General features: G+C 40.0%; 1 protein-coding gene across 2 annotated transcripts in view; it reads right to left on the bottom strand.

Moving 5' to 3' along the window:
• Slob (Slowpoke binding protein) overlaps nucleotides 1–21,990 on the bottom strand; it is a 320,372-nt gene that overhangs the window by 186,713 nt on the left and 111,669 nt on the right. The gene's annotated exons all lie outside the window — the stretch shown is intronic.

The following is a 21,990-nucleotide window of genomic DNA, read 5'->3' as shown; positions in this document are numbered from 1 at the left end:
ACTTACACGTCTGCGAAATCGTGTAACGCGCGTGCGACCAGCCATTGCGAAGAATTGGAAACTTAACCATGATGACGCGCCGTGCCAAGGTGCGATTGCTGTGCGGCAGCTGCTGAGGAAATTCGGCGTGGCAACGTTTCCTCAACCCCCCCCCGGTACTGCCCCGACCTGGCTCCACCTGAATTTTCCTTGTTTCCACGAATGAAAAGGGAGCTCAAATGATATCGATTGGACTCCATCGAGGTGATTCAAGGGGCGACGACAAAGGCTCTCAACAGTATTCTGGAAACCGAATTCCAGCGGGCTTTTGACAAGTGGAACACGCACCGTACTAAGCGTATCGAGGCAGTAATTGTAATGATAACTGCAATGCATTTTGATTTTAGGAACCAGTCTCAATGATTATTGTACAGACCCTATATGTATGTATATATATATATATAAATATATATATATATATATATATATATATATATATATATATATATATATATAAAAGTAATCTACCGGTTAAGGTAGGTTGTTTTGAATGGACACAGCTACAAAATAAATATTTTGTGATTCCTAACAAAGTACAAAATCCAGTATCCTACTCTGCATATGACCCCCTTTCACCTCCGAGTACTTTCTTCCTCCTTTCATCCCGTCCAACATCCCTATCCTGTTCCTTCCCTTCCCTCGTTTGCCCAACATTCTCCCCTCAATTACAGTCTTTAACACCCCGCTGCCGGGCAATACTCCCTTCATCCACTTTTCCTGCCTCCATAAGATTTCTCCCAACAAACCCCTCTCTTCGCCCACCATACCAAGAACTTCCTCATTTGTTTTCTTCTCTGTACATTTCACCTTCTCCATTCTTCTCCACACCCACATTTCAAAAGCCTCCAGTCTACGTCTATCCTCCTGCTTAAATGACCACGTTTCCGCGCCGTACATAGCTACGCTCCATATCAAAGTTTTTACGAGTCTTTTCTAAACATCCTTACTCAAAGTCCCTCTCATCAACTCCCTCCTCCTTGTGAAAGCCTCTTTGCCTAGTGTAATTCTTCTCCTTATGCTCCCACTACTTTGACCGTGTTGGTCCAAAACACTACCGAGATACGTAAACTGTTCTACCTGCTCTAGTTTTCGCCCTCCTATTTTAATGTTTAGCTTAGCCTTTTTCTTTCTAGAAAATCGCATAATCTTTGTTTTATCAATATTAATTTTAATCCCATACCTGTCGCACTGAATTTCCAATTCACTCAGCAATGCTTGCAACGCCTTGGCTGACTGACAAACTAAAGCTAGGTCATCAGCAAACCTAACTGATTTTACCAATTCCCTGCCGACTTTCATTCCTAACTCCAGTTCTTCCCATGCCTCCTTGATCATTTCCTCTCCATACAGGTTGAATAGCAACGGTGATAATGGGCCACCCTGCCTTACACCTCTTCCTAACACTGCCCACTGTCCTCTTCCGGACTCCCCGTTCTCCACTCGCACCTGTGCAGTCTGAGACATGTACAGGTTGCGGATTAGCCTCCTTTCCCTCTAATCTATTCCTATTTTCTGCATTATACCCATTAGTTTTTCCCAATTCACTCAATCAAACGCTTTTTCGAAATCTACGAAACAGGCAAATACCTCCTGGTTGTGTTCTATATTCCTCTCGTTTAATAATGTAATTACTGCAATGGCATCACGCGTACCTCTCCCCTTCCTAAACCCAAACTGATCATCCCCTAAGTAGTCATTTGCCCTACTCTCTATCCTTTTGTTTATGATCCTGAGAATAACTTTAGCTGCGTGGGATATCAAACTTATTGTCCTGTAGTCCTCCTATGATGTAGCTTTTACCTTTTTCGGAATAGGAACTAAAACTAATCTCACAAAGTATTCCGGCCAGATTCCTTCCTCATAAATACTACGAATCAGCCCATATAGCCTCTTCCTCCCACATTTTCCTAAACATTTCAATAGTTCCGCGGGAATGTTATCCACCCCCATGGCCTTATTTTGTTTCATTTCCCTTAATGCCCTTTCTATCTCATCGTGGAGTATGCCTGGACCTCAACTATCTTCCTCTACGTCATGTTCCTTTTCTACTTCTAACTTTTTAGGTCGAAGTTCTTTACTATACAGTTATTCTATACATTCCTTCCATCTCTCTTGGATCTTTCCTGCGTCAACTATTATCTTACCCGCCTTATCTCTAACTGTGAGCATAGATCTTCCTTTCTTACTTCCCGATAAAGATTTAACTTTGCTGTACAGCGCACCGATTTCACCCTTCCTCTGCAGACTCTCCATATCCTCGCACTGCGTCTTCCACCATGATTCTTTTGCTTTATTTGTCGCCCGCCTCAATTTATTGTTTAACTCTTTGTACTTCATTTTGCCTAATTCTGTATTTATATTCTTCCATTTTCGCCGCTCATCCATCTTTGTAATCATCTCATCCGTGATCCATGGTTTCCTAGTCCTTTTCGCGTTAATGGTTCCAATAGTGTCTTTTACGGCTTTAGACAACCCTTCCTTGATACTTGGGATGAAGGGAGGAAGAAAGTACTCATAGGTGAACAGGACTTAGAGTAGGATACTGGATTTTGTGCTTTGTTAGGAGTCACAAATTACTTATTTAGTAGCTGTGTCCATCCAAAAACCTACCTTAACCGGTAGATTACCTAATAATAATAATTATATATATATATGTATATATATATATATACATATACATATATATATATATATATATATATATATATATATATATATATATATATATATATATATATATATATTCAACCTCTAAAATATGTATAATACGGTTTAATATATATGAAATAGTGTTACGCATGCAAAATTAGCGCGGGTAGAATTAAATAGCTTGGAATTTAACTCAGAACTAAAACTAATGTTATCGAGAGCCAGAAAAATTAACTTATATCTTTTAGGTAACTCTGGAAAGTGTAATCTTGTTGGTGTTACATATATGCCGCAAAAAATACCATGGATCTCTGGTGCAATGCTAAAGAATTAGGTGATCACCAGCAGAGTATGAGTAGACAGTCCGTTGGGTCCGATCTCATGATGAAAGCGATCCAAAGAGACAAGCCCGTAGGAGGGAACGACACTCAGGGGAAGGATTCAAACCCGAGATGGCCGGATTACCCTGCAATCGCGCGACCACCAGACTCCGTCGGCCAGAGGAAATATGGGGGGGGAGACGTGACGGCTCAAATAGATGGGAAGTGACGTCATTCACTCAATGCTCCACTCCTTTTCATATGGCCGCCTCGCGGAGTGTATTCATGAATCAAAGCGGAACGATCACATTTACTCTCGTTCATCGCCGTGAATATTCTTGGTACTAATCCGCTCGACGATTCACGCTAATTAAAATTACAGTTTACGCGCCGATGAACCTTGTTGAAATATCGAATCTGATACTCACGTACCCAAAAAAGCTCCTCTTAGGCCGCGAAAAAATCATTTTTGAAATAATAACTCCGCATTCGAAGAATGTTTTTGTAAAATTAAATTAATTATAGGGAAATTTAGAATGAAAATTCCACCATAAATTCAGCGCATGACAGAACAACCCGTAAATTCTCGACGATTTCCTTTCGGTTTTTCGAAGTTAGAGGCAGCTGGGTTATTTTATAAACTTTTTTCCTACGTAATTACCCTATAGATAGGATGAAGTAGTACCCGTAGACACTCGAAAAACTTGAAAAAGAGAACTATTGACCACAGATATATGCGCTCTCATTTTTTATGAGCATTTCGAGCAAGTTTCTACGTCCGCCCCAATCCATGTCACGTGCAAAACTTGGGAAAGTCCACGCACAGTTTAATGAATACTTCTATTATCAATTCCTCCTCTCAACCACCGTTACGAACCAACAGGCAAAAAGTGCCAGCACCCAACCAATGATGATGGTCATTTGTTAATTGAAGTATTTGACGTCATTGGTGAGTTTATGTGCAAGTAGTTTACTCTTTTATGAAGAGCTCACTTCAGTAAATCCAATGGTGGCTGATCACTAGGAATTTACTTTATATATTTAAACCATAAACACAGTAATCAACCCGAAGGTCGGTTTGGTAGGTGATGGTAGAGATCACCCAGTACTAAGCCCTATACGGCGTGTGAAATTCACACATCAGGGTAGGGGGGCCAGTTCCTTTCCCTGTGCCGGTTATGGTTTCCCAGGAAGATCTGGTACCCGAAAAATCACTTTAGCTTGGGTGGGAGCTGCAGGTGCCCAGTGTGGCTTGCCCGGGAATCGAACCCGGGACCCTCTGGTCAGTAATCCAACGCTCTACCCCCTGGACTACCACGACCCAGCTTTAAATATATGTATATATATATATATATATATATATATATATATATATATATATATACATATATATATATTCGTCTGCTTACTTCGTTTTTTTGCATTGTTTGAGTGTGATTGAGATACATGAGGATCACTGTTTCCCAAACACACCCTAGTGACCAAGTGAGTGTGTTCCATTTTCCTCTGACTACGCTCCTTGTTTTTACCCCCTTTTACCTTGATCAAACCAAGTGCCAATCACGTTTACGGTCTTGGCTTTTCAGTTTTCCATTTTTCACGACCGTAGGTACGTCCATTTCAAATTTAGATTCTGAAGTTATTATCCCAATTTAATCTGTAACAGCCATTTGGGTTTCCAAAATAAATGTTGAAGATTATTTGCTGGGCTAACCTTAAACTCCTGGAGAAAGCAGGAAATAATTTCATTTCTCATTTTAAAATCATTTCTCACCAATCACCCGCCTTCTTCATGCAAAGGGGTCAACCTAGCATTTCACTCTATCTGCTCTCTACACGACAAAAGCCCTCGACGTTCAATTTTCATGAATGTTTCAAGGGCACCATATGGGTTTTTCACCTTTAATGTATTACACCTCCTCGCATGAAAAAGTTCATGGCTTACCCCGTCTCGATTGGAAAACAAGAGACCTTAGGCTGGGAAAAAGTGTCGAGGATCTGAATTTTGGAGAGATGAGAGGTTTTCGAGCGACAAGGAACTTGAAGACGATGTCAAATATTGCTTTGGGGTAGAGAGGTTCCCAAGGAAATCAGAATTATGGGAATTGGATGGTGAGCGAAGGTGGGCTAAAGAGCCAATGCCATTGGAACCAGGATAATCTTTTACATTATGGTACGTAAAAGAGGAAAAGTGCCATCCGTTAGTTGAAATTCGAGGGGAAAATTTGCAAAAACAACGTCAAATTAGCTATAAAACTAGGGAAAGCGAAAAGGTTGTCGTAGATACTTAAGATAAACGTCGTAAAAATGTTTTAAAATAGAGCAAGTACAGAGACAGTTGCTGCTGAAGCAATGCCTCGCTTTAAGTGAGCTACTGAACTAGCCCTACGCATCACCTTTACGAGCCAATTAACACTTCCAAATTTGGAAATTGATGAGAAATTCAAGTAATACTTTATTATTCTATTGCATACATTTCCGTTCAACAACGTATGGTAGCATCTGGAATCGATTTCAGAACATTAAATTGATAATTTGAACGGAGTTACACCATAACATGAGTAGAGTTACGCTACTGATACCTTGTGAAATTGAAGTTTGCAGAAAGAAAGATAATAAGAAAAATATTTTGGACAAATAAATATTTTTAATGGATCAGAATAAGCACTGCTTTCGTAAAATAATATAAAAGGAATAAATCCTGAGTTACGCTAACACCTGTGATCTCCACGTTCCACAATTGATTCGCGTACATCACGCACGGTTGTTGAAATCCGGTAGGCGGCGGCCATGAAAGGCGGCTGCTACCTTGCAAAAAATCCCTCTTATTCATTTGCTCCACTTTACGGAAGTATAATAGGTGTGAAGGTTAAACGCGTTGTGCAATGGTAGACAAAATTGAGTATTTCAAAGATCGCGAAAATTCACGTTGGATAATGATGACGTATTTGAGAAAGAAAGAGCGTATCTTCAACTGGAGAAAATAACTTATAAAGATCAGATAATGAGTGGGCAGACATGAGGGTGATTCCTTTTTCCACTGACTCTCAACTTATGAACGATTCGATAATAATCTTCCAGCCTTGACACTCCATTGAGTTCGCCTGTATATTACGCTGTCATAGTTGAGTGATGCCGTCGAAATTTAAAGGGAGTCATAATAAATGTATGAAAGCCGATTAGTGGGTTGTACTTTCCGTGCCCATTCATGGATCACTAAAGGCAGACCTGTTTTAATTGGTGTGAGAATAAAGTTTTTAATTCCGTAAATCACTACTTTTGCCCACTCTGGAATCGTAAGCATCTTTTTGTGGCACAGGCGAATGGAAAAAAGAATTTAAATTCTTTTTTACTTCCTTTTGTGAACGTAGTTAGGGAAATATAGTTTCCATGAACAAATCCAAATCAAGATTTCAACATAAGTATATGTTTCAGGTCTTCCGGAACATGTTTTGACAAATTCCATGAAACTACGGGAGATGCCGCAACAGTAACTTTTAACGGAGTCATCCGCTAATATGCATTTCAATGCAAAAATTTCACTATGAAAGTTTTTCATTGAAATATTTTGACACGTTTACAGATGATGAATGAAGGTGCGTTTGTTTGTATGTGTTGGGTTTTTGTAAGAATGAGCGCCACGACATTTATTGTTTGACATGTTTATTGGACGACCGGAATATAAACAATTAATATAAATTCAATGTTCTTAAGAGAAGTTTGAAGAATTATTTTTGTTACATTATCTCGAAACAATTTCGAAAACATCATAAACAGAAGGTCTTGCGACAAAAGTTCAGAATGCTAAGACGCGGAATAGCCCCAAATAAAACCAATAAGACAGAATAATACTTCCCCCGAATAGCTTCCCTTTTCATTATCCAGATGATGCATAATAATTGACAATAACGTTGAAATACTCAAGTCTATCTGAGTTTACGTTGTACTTCTGCTATGCAAAATAAAGGAACCGTTTCAAAATCCTCTCCACTTACATTTCACTTTTAAACGCAAATTTTTTTACAAATCTCTCATCTTTCAGGATGGAACGGACTCGGCCCTAGCCTTATCGAGGGGAGAGTAAACCATTCTATGGTGGCAGTATTCAAAAGAGCCAAGAAAAACTGAAGTCTCATATGAACGACGTTCTATAAATGTTTGGTGCAGAAAATGATAGCTGGAGAACATTAAAAATGAATCCTTAATCATTTTTTAAAGCTATACTCATATAAATTTATTCTTTGGTTTTTGCATGAGTAAATAAAATGATTTTTCAGGCAAATCAGATCAAACTCAATAAAAACAATTCTCAATGTTCCATTTTTATGAGTTTTCATATGGCGGCGCCACTGTCACACGTTGCAAACAAAGTCGAAAGAGACACCACGTCCGGTGGATGTTTCGACTTTTTGATGGATTCTGGCCAACACTTCTTCAGTTGATCTACACTCATTGAAAATATTAAATACAATATTTCTTGATGCACATTTTTTTAGTTACCGAACCAACCAAAAACACACACACGGATACACAGACTTCTGCCAGAATCCGAATTCAGGTCCATCATTCTGAAAATGCCCAAATATATGCATGAGACCTCAAAACACATTCTCCTCCGTTGAATCCCCATGTAAACTTTTCATGAAACCAACACGTTTCCTACGCTATAAATGGAGAAAGTTAAAATAGGCTTTAGAAGGATTTAGATAAGTATAGTAATCTATCTTAAATCAATCATACCAAATAATTAACGAATTTTGGTCGGTTTTTGATTACACACTTTTTCACAAGATTATAAATCAAAATAAGAACACCTAGGTAATTCACAGCACAAAATTCATAAAGTTACGGTGAAATGTGACATAATTAGATCACGTCATGATGATCTCAAGCTGTCGCACCGTGCCGAAACCTAGGTCGTGCAATAGACACTGTGTTGTGGGATTACTAAAAGTTTATCCTTGAACATTGAGCAGTTCCATTAATTAATGCCGAAGCAAGTTCACCACGCAACGCCGGAAACTCTCCTCCTCTCGTACTGCAAAGGCAGTCTCAGATAGCGGTCGTTACAGACAAAACTTTCGCTATTTGTGCATATATCAACAGCGGGAGAACATTTTAGTGAGAAAAACCTTATTGATTTAAAATGAGGTCACTTTAGTAAACTTATAATTTGAAACAAAAAATTTAATTTAAGATTCATAATGATTATCCGGAACCATGTTACAAAGGTTTTATCCTCGAAGCTTTTGAAGCGAACCCTGTTCTTTATTGTCGACCAACTCTAGCTGTGGGAGAAAGTGCCTCAGGCCATTTTCAGGGGAATATAAAATTCAGAAACCACGGGTTTTGGCAGAAAAATAATTGCCAATTGATACTCATGGCACGATTTAGTGCGTCTTTTGAACGAAGTTTTATGATAAAATATCTAATTTTCTCCCTTCACCATTATAGATTAGTTCCAGAAGTAGCTGAGTTTCGGTGACGCAGTAGTTCATGGAGTCAAAGTTGATCATGCCTGCAGGGTTGGGAGGTAGCCGAATCCCTAGCAAATAAGCCGTGTGCCCTTTGATAACCAGGAGTTAAGCCCAGAGAACTGGTTTTTCCTGTAGAATCACTAAGTTGTCTACCAGGAATTTTATTATCAAGTTGATATTTTTAAAATAAATTTACCAGAATTCGTTTTGAAAGTAATGCAACTATTATATTAAGTTATTTATTGATCAAATTTGCAGAAACACTTAAAATTCTTCAAATTACTGTCCTTCGGCCTCTACATATGTTTTCCAGCGACTCAGCCATGACCGTTAAGCGCCCTGCAAGGCGTCTTCGGGGACCTCTTGCAAGGTCTTCGTCACGGCTAATTGGATATCTTCTATGGACGAAAGACGAGTTCCTTTCAGAGCAGCCTTAATCCACGGAAACAAGAAGAGTTCTGCTGAGGTGCGGTCAGGACTATAGCGGAGTGGGGCAGCGTTGGTACCTGTTGTTTGGCCATAAACTCTTCATATCATAGCGCGTTGTCTTGATAGAGTTACCAGGTATCGAAGATGTCTTTTCTCGTCCTGATGGCCCTTTTTCGGAGTATTTCCAACACATTCAAGTAGGAGGCATCGTTAACTGTCTGTCCTTGAGGAACAAACTCTTTATGAATCACTCCTTTACTGTCAAAAAGACAATGGGCATTATTTTCACTTTTGATTTGCTCATTCTTGCCTTTTTGGGCTTGGGGGACTGGTCGGTGTGCCACTCAAGGCTGTGACGTTTTGTTTCTGGGTCGTATTGAAAAATCCAGGTTTCATCCCCAGTCATGACGTTGTTCAAATAATCAGGTTCATATTCAATACGTTGCAAAATTTCTCTTGAAATTTCCGCTCGGTTGGTCTTTTGGTCGTCTGACAACACCTTGGGCACGAGATTGGCGCACTCTTTCCTCGTCGCTAAATCTTCAGTAACAGTGTGAAATACAACAGTAGACGACAATTTCAGTTCATTGGCAACCATCTTGGTACTCAATCGACGGTCAGAGTCCAACAGTTGTCGAACACGAGCCACATTGTTCTGGGTTTTGCTGGTTGACGGCCGTCCAGAGCGTTGTTCGTCGTGAACTTCTTCCCGGCCCTCCTTAAACGCATTTAACCACCTCGAAATTTGGGAGTAGAACAAAGCGGAGTCCTCGTAAGACTCTTGAATCACTTTGTTAGTCTCCTCACGAGATTTTTTCAGTTTAGCACAAAACTTAGTAATCGCGTCGCGTTGTTCGATCGTATATTCCATTTCTTTCGTGATACGGTCGGCGCGCAGAACTTTATAATAACTGACGCCCTGCCATATTCACAGCTTGAAGAGCACTGAGACGGGTTTTTCGGCAAAGCTTAGCGTCTCCCCCCACCCACTCGAAGTGATTTAATCCCACTCCGACCAATAGGAGCGGCGCGGGAAATTCAATTGCATTACTTTCGGCAGGAACCCTGTATATTTGTCGCGGTACTTCTAATTAAAAAATATTCTACCTTTCCAAACAATAATCGCAATTTGTTATTCCATTAGGAATAGTTGAATAGACATGCATTTTTGCTATCTTGTGTTACTTCTTTTTGCCATAAGTATCATTGTATTCTACCATGGACCTGCGACTATATTGAATATTGCTATTATTTGCAGCTCTTAGTCTTTTAATATTTTTATCAATGATACCAATTACTTCAATTAATGCAAGTCGTGCAAAGACGAGAAAAGTTTTACATGTCTAACGATGTAATTGCAAATATAGTGAATGAATGTATTTGGGCTGAACTTGGGAATTCTATCCAGGGTAACTATATTAAGTTCATAATTATTATTCCGAGGTAGGTTTTCGTGTTATTTTTTGGAGAATGGGGTGCTCGGAGTGCTTAAAAGTGAATGAATATGATGGAGGAGTCTCCAAAGATGAAGAATAATTTATATCTCAGTTACAGAAGTGTATATAGGAATCAATGCATCGTGGTACGTGAAAAGAAATCAATAACGGAAGGAAATAGTAATAATAGTTGTAGCTAGCGATTCTTCCATTTCTTTATAATGCTGCCTAAACTAAAGAGTACCAAGAATACACTTTGAACAATTGAATTCGCTCGATACATGCTGCGTAAAATCAACAAAACTTCACTTGGATAAGCCTGCCAGACTTCTTGAAGTACTTGAAAATACTTCCAGTGTATAAACATATCTCGTCAGCTGCGAACTACTACATAGGCGTTTTGGAAAAAGAGAATCCCAAATACCCATAGGGCTTTTACGAATCATTGCGCCCGTTAATTTTTCAATATCTGTCACTTATGGAACTTGGAATGTTTCCTTGTTAAATATGTTGGTTGAACTATTCGAAAATTTAATTGAAATGGGAAATTTTGAAAATGCAAATGCAATAACAGAATCGATAGACCCCCATCTTAGACATATTACCTTTGTTTAAACTTATTGCCCTCGGCCATTGACCACCGACGAAGAGCGGGTTACAAATAAGAGTTCAAGGTTTCTTTCACGGTTTCACCTCTGACACCTCCAGCTAAAACCGAGGCGGTATCGTTTTACCTGCATCAGACCTCCATGGGGACTGCAGGTGACACGGAGCAAATACAAGGTCTGTCCCAAAAGTAATACGACTTATTTTTTCACGGATAGAAGGGCGGTCTGGCTGGGTTCGAGGGAGGGGAGTCTCAGAAAAGGCTGGAAGCTGCGAGTAGCTGGCTCCAACCTTTGCAGAATGCAAAACCTATATATCTTGACCTCGTTACGCTCCGTCATGAGCTGGTTATTGGAACAGCGGTACCTCATCAAATTTTGCGTGAAACTGGGCTAAACCGAGAAAGAGGCCAGAGACGACATTGAAGACGGCGAGGGATCAGGACGCCCTTTGAACTCGAAAAGTGAGGACATTCTTGCATAAATGAAGGCCTTCTTGAACAGGAATCGCAGATTAAGTGTTCACATATTTCTGATGAACTTAGCATCCCTAAAAGTATTGTGCATCGACTTATGAGTGAAAACGTAGCCATGAGAAGGGTGTGTGCGAAGTTGGTACCGCGAGTGTTCTCGGACCAACAAAAGGAAACTCGCACGCGGATCTGCCACGAGCTTCTCGACCTTATGAGTGGGGATCCATATTTTTTAGACCGTGTCTCATCGGACTTCTTTCTCGTCCCCTTCTCAAATCCGAAGTAAACGTACGTCACCACAGTTCGGTGGACGTGTCACAAAAGGCCGTGAAGAGGGAGCTTAGCAGTATTCAAGGATCCGCCTTCCAGAAAGCGTACGAGGCATCGAAAACCGATTGGCAAGGGTGCGTGGACGCACGAGGGTGATACTTCGAAGACTTTTGAGTGAACTTATCAATTCTGGCAATAAATTGCTTTAAATCGACTCAGTCCTCCTTCCTTTGGAACAACCCTTGTAGTTTGTACTTTATTGTAGTCCCATACTTTTAATTCCCGAGTTGCATACACCACGACGTAACAATTGGTGTGACGCGATGTCTACCACTACATACCAAAAAAACTAATCTTTGATTTGGTTAAGCCATTGATGGTTAAGGATTACCTTTGTCTCTAATAAAGTAACTAAGTTGTCCTCCAGCTAGTCTTCAATGTTTGGATCGAACAGATGAAGTTTTCTCAGTAAAGTTAAATGTACACATTATTTCTCATAGCACTTGCCTAGCACCCGTTCAATGACTCGAAGTCTCCGTAAGGTGGATCAGAAGGCTAATGGGTGGTGAAAGTAGCTCGTAATTACTCGAAACGTTTCGAGCTGCTTCGGTTAGCTGCGTTCAATTTATCTGATATTGTGCTGTTTTCAACAAGTTAATACCGGCCAATTTTTCAGGCTTAATATTAATTCCATATCTGCGAAAAAATGCAAAGTTCAATTACGTCGTGGCATCGTAAGGCCCTTTGCTGGACTTATTTATTTCTCTGTATTCTGACATTCCTCCAACGCGATGTTTGTAATTAATATGGAAATTTATTCAATAAACACATTCAATACACTTGTAGCTGGCGAAATTTCATTTGTTTTCCGTGCAATATCATTGCTATTGTTGCTGCGGAGTAATTGGAACGATAATCAAGAGTTATTTTTAGAATATTTTGTCTGGACCATTGTTTTAGTAACCTCGATTTAATAACTGGAATGATGGCCATTATAATTGAATGGAAGTCAGCACAAATTAGTGTTTCAGCCAGATGTAACAGCTATATTTCCGTCTGGTTAACCATTCATTCATTAATTGAAAACTTGAACATTTTTAAAGTATCTCAACAGTTTATTCGTCAGAAAATAACGGAGTCTTTCTCGCCATTATAATTGATAATAGGCAAAACTGCATATTGTATGAATATATATATATATACTTAATTATTTTTATACATCATTATATTTATATTATATATAACACTCGACCTCCCCGGACTACAACCTTCACGTGGTGGAAGGGCTTGTACTTTCCGATGACCCCTAGACCTGTGCTGGCAGGAGTAATAATTATTGCTCCTGGTAGGGTCACCCATGCCAGATAGGTAAAAGGTTAGGAGCCAGACGAAAAATAGTCCGCGCAGCGTCTGTTCCTCAGTGAGGCGACTGCAATGGCGTCTGACCCCAGAGGGGCGGCCAATAAGTGATGGTGTCATGTTAAAAACACTATTGAGGAAGGCAACGGGAAACCACCTCAATTATCATTCCCAAGATTTAAATGATGGACAACAAAAAGATTTTGAGTCCTGGCAGCTACGGGGCCGGCCCAATCGGCCGCGTGTCGTGCCCGGCAGCGGGGGAGGCAAGGCTTCCGCGGTCGTCATCCCACGAAACCCTTGCAAAGGAAAACCAGCAGCAGCAAGACAGAAGACGCAGAAGAAGAACACCAAATTAGTTAGAATAGCAACGTGGAATGTTAGGACAATGATGAGGACAGGGAAACTGGAGAATGTTAAGCGAGAGATGTAAAGGGGAAATATAGATATTTTAGGGCTATGCGAGGTGAGATGGAAGGATAGCGGGGATTACTGGAGTGATAAGTATAGAATAATATACAGCGGCGGGGACGAGAGCTAACGAGGGGTTGTCATGGTATTAAATAAAGAAGTAGGAAGAAGCGTAGTCAACACAGAACAGGTAAAGGATAGAATACTACGAGTAGAGATAAAAGCAGAACCGACGAACTTAGTTATTATTCAGGTATACATGCCACCCAGCAACCACAAAGAAGAAGAGGTCGATAGGATATACGATCAGTTAGAGGACGTAATCGCGTGTGTGCCTGCAGGGAAACATTTTATAGTGATGGGGTATTGGAATGCGACAGTAGGCGAAGGAAGAGATGGCGATGAGGTGGGGGACTACGGTTTAGGCACGAGGAATGACCGCGGGGAGAAAGCAGTTGCGTTCTGCAGGAGACAGGGGTTAGACACTACCAACACTTGGTTTAGACACCACAAAAGACGCAGGTATACATAAAAAATGCCAGGTGACTAAGAAAGGTATCAGCTAGATTATATCCTGGTTAGACACAGGTTTAGGAACAGCGTGATAAATTCGCACAGCTTCCCGGGAGCGGATGCGGACTCTGACCACAATTTAGTTGTTATGAAATGTAGCGTCCGTTTCAAAAAGATTAGGCAGGGGCGGCGAGTTAGAAAATGGAACGCAGAAGCATTAAATGGCTTGAAAAGAAAGGAATACAAACAGGCGGTAGAGGAAATCATGGAGGATGGTAGAGAGCTAAGTACCATCGAAGAAAAATGGGAAAGTATCAAGAAAGCGTTGTCTAAAGCCGTAAAAGACACTATTGGAACCATTAACGCGAAAAGGACTAGGAAACCATGGATCACGGATGAGATGATTACAAAGATGGATGACAGGAGAAAATGGAAGAATGTAAATACAGAGTTAGGCAAAATGAAGTACAAAGAGTTAAACAATAAATTGAGGCGGGCGACAAATAAAGCAAAAGAAGTATGGTGGAAGACGCAGTGCGAGGATATGGAGACTCTGCAGAGGAAGGGTGAAATCGGTGCGCTGTACAGCAAAGTTAAATCTTTATCGGGAAGTAAGAAAGGAAGATCTATGCTCACAGTTAGAGATAAGGCGGGTAAGATAATAGTTGACGCAGGAAAGATCCAAGAGAGATGGAAGGAATGTATAGAAGAACTGTATAGTAAAGAACTTCGACCTAAAAAGTTAGAAATAGAAAAGGAACATGACGTAGAGGAAAATAGTTGAGGTCCAGGCATACTCCACGATGAGATAGAAAGGGCATTAAGGGAAATGAAACAAAATAAGGCCATGGGGGTGGATAACATTCCCGCGGAACTATTTAAATGTTTAGGAAAATGTGGGAGGAAGAGGCTATATGGGCTGATTCGTAGTATTTATGAGGAAGGAATCTGGCCGGAAGACTTTGTGAGATCAGTTTTAGTTCCTATTCCGAAAAAGGTAAAGGCTACATCATGGGAGGACTACAGGACCATAAGTTTGATATCCCACGCAGCTAAAGTTGTTCTCAGGATCATATACAAAAGGATAGAGATTAGGGCAAATGACTACTTAGGGGATGATCAGTTTGGTTTTAGGAAGGGGAGAGGTACGCGTGATGCCATTGCAGTAATGACATTATTAATCGAGAGGAATATACAGGGTCGCACCCAAAAGTGGTAGGACTGATTTTCTCTGGCTCGAACGGAGCGGTGGAGGGGGGTCTTCCTAGCAGGGTAAGGTGGAGGGGGCTCTTAGCAACAGACCGACACCAACCTCAGTCGCCTGCGGGCTGTCGTTGAGTGAGGACACCGTTTTTAGTGAAGCAAGTTTTTTGTCCGCGTCAAAAAACAAAATGAATCTGAATTTAGAGCAACGTTATTCCGTGAAGTTTTGTGCGAAAATCGGGAAGACGGAAACTGAGACTCTCGATATGATCAAGCAGGCTTATGGGGACACTGCCTTAAGCCGTTCCACAGTATTTGAGTGGCACAAGTTGTTTAAAGAGGGTAGGGAGCTCGTTGAAGACGACCATCGCTCTGGACGGCCGTCGACGGCAAGAACCGACACGAATGTGGACAGAGTGAGGACACTGCTGAACACAGACCGGCGCTTAACTAGTGAAGAAATTGCAGACCAGTTGGGTCTGTCTGCATCCAACGTCCAACGCATTATTTCACAGGATTTGGCCATGCGCAAGGTGTGCGCCAAGATGGTGCCGAAAATTCTGAGTGTCGACCAACAGGCAACGCGACCAACAGGCAAGGCCACGTTGCCGCACCCGCCCTATTCTCCCGATCTGGCACCACAGGACTTCTTCTTCTTCCCCTGATGAAAAGACAGCTCAAGGGACGACGTTTTGACTCGATAAAGGCCGTTCAAGAGGCTTCGACGAGGGTCATCAACGGCATCCCCAAAGAAAATTGCCAGCGGGCGAACGGGGAATGGGAGCAACGTTATACTAAGTGTGTAGCATCTCAAGGAGCATACTTTGAAGATTTTTAAGTAGATGTAAGTATATCGTCAATAAAATTCTTGTAAAAAAATCAGTCCTACCACTTTTGGGTGCGACCCTGTAGAACACAACCAGGAGGTATTTGCCTGTTTCGTAGATTTCGAAAAAGCGTTTGATTGAGTGAATTGGGATAAACTAATGTGTATATTGCAGAAAATAGGAATAGATTAGAGGGAAAGGAGGCTAATCCGCAACCTGTACATGTCTCAGACTGCTCAGGTGCGAGTCGGGAACGGGTAGTCCGGGAGGGCAGTGTTAGGAAGAGGTGTAAGGCAGGGTGGCCCATTATCACCGTTGCTGTTCAACCTGTATGCAGAGGAAATGATCAAAGAGGCATGGGGAGAACTGGAAGTAGGAATGAAACTCAGCGGGGAATTGGTGAAATCAGTTAGGTTAGCTGATGACCAAGCTTTAGTTTGTCAGTCAGCCAAGGCGTTGCAAGCATTTCTGAGTGAATTGGAAATTCAGTGCGACAGGTATGGGATGAGAATCAATATTGATAAAACAAAGATTATGCGATTTTCTAGAAAGAAAAAGGCTTAGCTAAACATTAGAATAGGAGGGCAAAAACTAGAGCAGGTAGAACAGTTTACGTATCTCGGTAGTGTTTTGGACCAACACGGTCAAAGTAGTGGGAACATAAGGAGAAGAATTGCACTAGGCAAAGAGGCTTTCACAAGGAGGAGGGAATTGATGAGAGGGACTTTGAGTAAGGATGTTTAGAAAAGACACGTAAAAACCTTGATATGGAGCGTAGTTCTGTACGGCGCGGAAACGTGGTCATTAAAGCAGGAGGATAGACGTAGACTGGAGTCTTTTGAAATGTGGGTGTGGAGAAGAATGGAGAAGGTGAAATGGACAGAGAAGAAAACAAATGAGGAAGTTCTTGGTATGGTGGGCGAAGAGAGGGGTTTGTTGGGAGAAATCTTATGGAGGCAGGAAAAGTGGATGAAGGGAGTATTACCCGGCAGCGGGGTGTTAAAGACTGTAATTGAGGGGAGAATGTTGGGCAAACGAGGGAAGGGAAGGAACAGGATAGGGATGTTGGACGGGATGAAAGGAGGAAGAAAGTACTCGGAGGTGAAAGGGGGTCATATGCAGAGTAGGATGTTGTGTTTTGCTAGGGGTCACACATTTTAATTTTGTTAGTAATTATGTTCATCCAAAAACCTACCTTAACCGGTAGATTACCTAATAATAAATAATATAACATTCGGTTGTCACAGAAAATAGCGCGTCTTCCCACAGAAAAGATTTTTAAAGCTAGCTGATACATTTAAATAGGTGGAATATGACTTCTTTAGTAAAATATTTTAGAAATACTGTGATTATTTTACTGAAGGCTCTTATATCCAAAATATATGCCCATCCAAATATCGTCAACCTTCATTTGATAATCACACTTAGACGGGTTCCTCTTAACGTTCCATTGCGTTTAAAGCCCAAAATTCAAAACGTACAAAACAACCAAAGCATTAAAAATATTTGCCAGGTCTAAAGAATAGCCAGAACAAACAAATGATTGAAATTATAATGTCAGAAAAATTACGGAGAGTAGAAAGACAACCCTAGATTCAAGTAAAAAAGATAAAAAATCCTCTCTCAAATGGACCAATTTTTTTGCGTTGTCATCATTTGCTTTCCATTCTTCAGCAGGCCAAAGCCACGATTCCACCCGTTAGTTATCCTAATGAGTGATATTATATTCCGGGCATAAGTAAATCTGGCAAATGAACTGTTCATAGATAGCATCTGCAGAATAGCAGCCATTGTACGATTGTTACTCATAAATATACCATGATTCATAAACGATTACGGAATCCAGCTACTCCGCTGGGGTTATGGGTCCGAGTTGCAGTTACATGCAATCAAGTTTAAGTTCCTCCTATTATTCCTTGAGAATGACAATTTTCACAGCTTTTGAACAATAACATTGAAGTATTTTCCACACCGCCGGCTAAATTTCATTCCGACGAATGCGAGCCGTCTCAAGTGCTCATGCGTCATTCGGTAATTTGAAGTTATAACACATTCCCAGATAATTTAAACATTATTTGCTTCGCAACATGGATCATTCTTTAACTCCTCTTCACAAGCTCAGCTACGTGGATAAATTTACGCGAGGACGGAATTGAAAGGAAGGAGAAAAGGGTGACTGCTTGCATTCATCATCGAAAGACTCTTTTCAAAGACGAGTGGTCTTTTCGTGGCAGCCTCCACCCCTCCCCACATCCACTCGATAAATCGTGAAACACATTCCCGGCTGATGCGCCACTGGGGCTGCCGCGAAAAAGAGCGGCCCGTTGTGAGTTCAATTCTCCTGAACTAAACAAGTGAAAGATTTTTCAAAGCACCAAAAATATTTGTTAGCTGAGAATTGCGGTTTAATGGCAGTGCTCTTCCCCCTCAACTGTCCAATCATTTTAATGAAAAACCCCTGCAATGAAAATAAAGTAAAAAAATCTTTCCAGAAAGCGGGCCATTCGCACGAGAGAAGGGTTAATTCGTAATTTTCATTTCAAAAGAAATAGACTAATTTAGCGAGAAAAAACTTGTCTGCGGATTGCGACCTAGTTTAGTTGGGAAGTGAAGACATGCGATTTTCACGAGAATATTTCGCGTATTGAGAGGTTAAATATGTGAGTTATTGGTAATGAATTGCTGAAACGTAATCCTTACGGACAAGCCCAGTGGAGCCTTAGAAAAATAGTCGTAACTGCCATAACAAGCATAAGCTCCTAATGATAGCGCGTTAAAAACACCATAATTATAAACTATTATCATCAATAAGACCTGCAAAGTGATTATTATACTCGCACCGCCTGGCGAATACGCATTCAATGCTCAATTACCAGCAATGAATTCCTTCGCGGTGAATTAAAGCACGATTTATTTAAAAGGCGTTGTTTTGAACCTTTAAGGACTCTTAAAATATGGCTATTGAAGCTGTTTCAATTATTAATTTATATTTTAATGCAACAAATACCATAACAATATTACACATAATAACATAAAGATAAAAGAAAACAAATTGAGAATAAGATGCAAAATAAAACCGATTATGCCCCTAAAATGCCTTTAAGCAGGTTTGAAGGTTTTGTCCAAAACCTATTCGAAGTTTCCTATTGTTCAAAATCAAAAACCCTCAAGAATGCAAATTTGGAAGAGATTACTCTGAAAGAGAGAAGAGAAAGTGCTACTTTTGGTCAGTTTGACCGCAGTTCACAGGCGATTATCGTAGAACTGAGGTCATAACCCTTGAGCACCCGAAAACTCAATGCTATAGCTAACTTTGTGCAAAGAGATAAAGTGCGCGATATTACAAAAGGATGCCCTAATATAATTCAAGCTCTTTATTAGAACAGCATGCGGTACAACAGAGACAAAATGAGAGGCATACACTTTCGAGCATGTAGAGCCCTGAATTCATTTTTCCTTTACAAAATCCACTCATATGATTCTAGGAGATCGTACGGCAAGCAAATTAATAATCTTCCCTACACGTCTCCTCCCTATTACTGCTTTCCTGATACTCAGATAGAACAATAAGTCCAACACGGGAGCTTGTTGAAATGATCTGGCAAACTTCATAACGTAAATATCAAGTGAGAGAAACGCGACACACATGCCATTCTTAATATATGGCCAACATATAATGAGAATATATCTTAGATTCCAGAGAATTATAGAATCCAAAGAATTCTGGATAATATAAATTGAATTACTCAAATTAATACAGCGTCATACATGTAGATATTGGCAAATATACAGTATATCAAGTGGCTAATTCATGATCGGAAATAACGAGATGTTACCCGATATCATGAGACTATGAGGAATTGAAAAGCAGAGAAAAAATTTAAATAGGCCTCAAACATAAATTTTTTTCTAATCCCGGCAACACTTAACTCATTATTCCATGACGTAAGAACGTATGAATCTCTTCTTAAATGTAACAAGTTTAGATCTGAAGTCAACCAGAAGCTAATTACATATGATTGAACATTTGTACTATCTACAAGTATGAAATTACGCAGAAGTCTGGGCTCGAGGCTGCCCAGGGCCGCCGTCGGTGCAGATCTTGGTGGTAGTTGCAAATTAAGTGGCGTGCTCCTGTAATCCAGCTCCTTGGAGGCTAGGTATAGAGGATGCCGGTCAGTAAATAATGATCCATGCCAACACGGAAAAACATTCACGATGTTGTGCCACGGGGGAAAAGCCTTCGATTAGATTTTATGCCTTATTAATATCACGAGTGTGACAACCTATCGAAAGACGTTTATCTAAGACATGGTATCGACTCTGGTCAGGCTTCATTTACTTTATATCCACCCTAATAGTGCACATTAAATTTTGTAAGCTTTCAATAAAATATTTTCCACATTTTTTTAAATTATTTTATTTATTATTATTGCTTTTTCGTTCGTAAGTTGGGCTAAAACACTTAATTACACACTAGATAAAATGGGCCAAACGCAAGGTACTGCAATTCTATTGTTGAAAAAACTGGGGCGCTTCCTTTCAATGGAGGTAAACGGCACTCCAAATATATCCTATCCCCATAAATGGACAATCCATGGAGTTATAACAGCGGTGAAATTTAGACGCGACATTATTACGACAAAGGTGAACAGTCAGCGATGTACGAGTATACTGAGATAAGATATCTTTTTACCAAAGAACTAATACTGTTACTCATTACATATTAATATTATTCAAATAAACCGAAATACTCCATCCAACGATCAAGCGGAGGGTCGAGATAAAAGAATATTTTTGATGATTCAAATGCTAATTAATGGGCAATACTCAGCTATACGAGTATTGATAATATTATTATGAATGGAACAGATGCAATCAAAGGGTTTTTAATTTTACGAGCATAATTTCTCTGATTGCGGTAGCATAAATATTTTTAGACAAAGTAATCCTTTTATAATAAATAAAAATAATTAATTATAAAATAAAAATTACGAAAATCTATAAAGAAAAGTAATATCAATAATGAGCGTATAATTTTCTCTTCGTGGGGCCAATTTTAGAAATTTCTAATTGGTTATTAGTGCAAGGTTTCACGAAAGTTGCATTTTTCATTCATCAGAAAAAGTAGTTATTAAACACTGAAATAACGTGTTTTTCACATACTGAGAAATACTCCTTATAATCAATATATTGAGCAGTAAATGGTTAATGAAGGGCGTAAATCTCAATAACTAGAATGCTAAATGAAAGACTATGTAAATTTGGGTAAATAACACCACTTAAAACATACAAAAGATTTAATATTCACTCGAAGACTTTAAAATAACTCACTTCATAAGAGTTGGCCATCTACTAAGCCTACGTCGCGGCCCTTTCAACAAAGCGTTTGTTACGTTATCTATATGAATAATGAATTCATATAGGTTGCTGTACTCAACTTCATTATCAGACGGTATTAATATTATAATATTAATTGATCCGAACCAAACCAAAGTCATGTTTCGTGCTAAAATGAATGTTGGTAATTTCCATTCTCTGATTCAAATCTGTACAATCCCAGAGCCTTAAGGGCAGTACATATATTTCAGCGGTATCTACCTATCCCATAATGCTGCTCTCCAATGCGATCAAATTCTTGCCCTTTAATCCTTAGACGTATTGACGGTAAGCTTAGCCCTTTTCTGCGATGAAAACCCTGAAAGTTTTCCACTTGAGAGTTCATCTACTTTAACAATTCTGTCACTCTATGTGATCTTACCGACCGCCGAATAATTGTAGCCTCAGATGGCCTTTAGACCTTCTTTTCCAAACTCCGTGGTGGTTATTCTCATAACGTTCGTAATAATGGTCTCCTTTACGTCTCACGATTCAAGCGTCCTATCTCCCAGCCCTTCTTATCCTACCTAAACTACAGTCAGGCACAAATAAGGACGTTATTCAACATCAAAATAATTTAACTATACTTGTTATAAATTG

This window comes from Hetaerina americana, unplaced genomic scaffold, assembly GCF_022747635.1.
Source record: "Hetaerina americana unplaced genomic scaffold, ioHetAmer1.1.p SCAF_23, whole genome shotgun sequence".
Lineage (NCBI taxonomy): Eukaryota > Metazoa > Arthropoda > Insecta > Odonata > Calopterygidae > Hetaerina > Hetaerina americana.
This window is presented reverse-complemented; position numbering and strand designations above follow the sequence as displayed.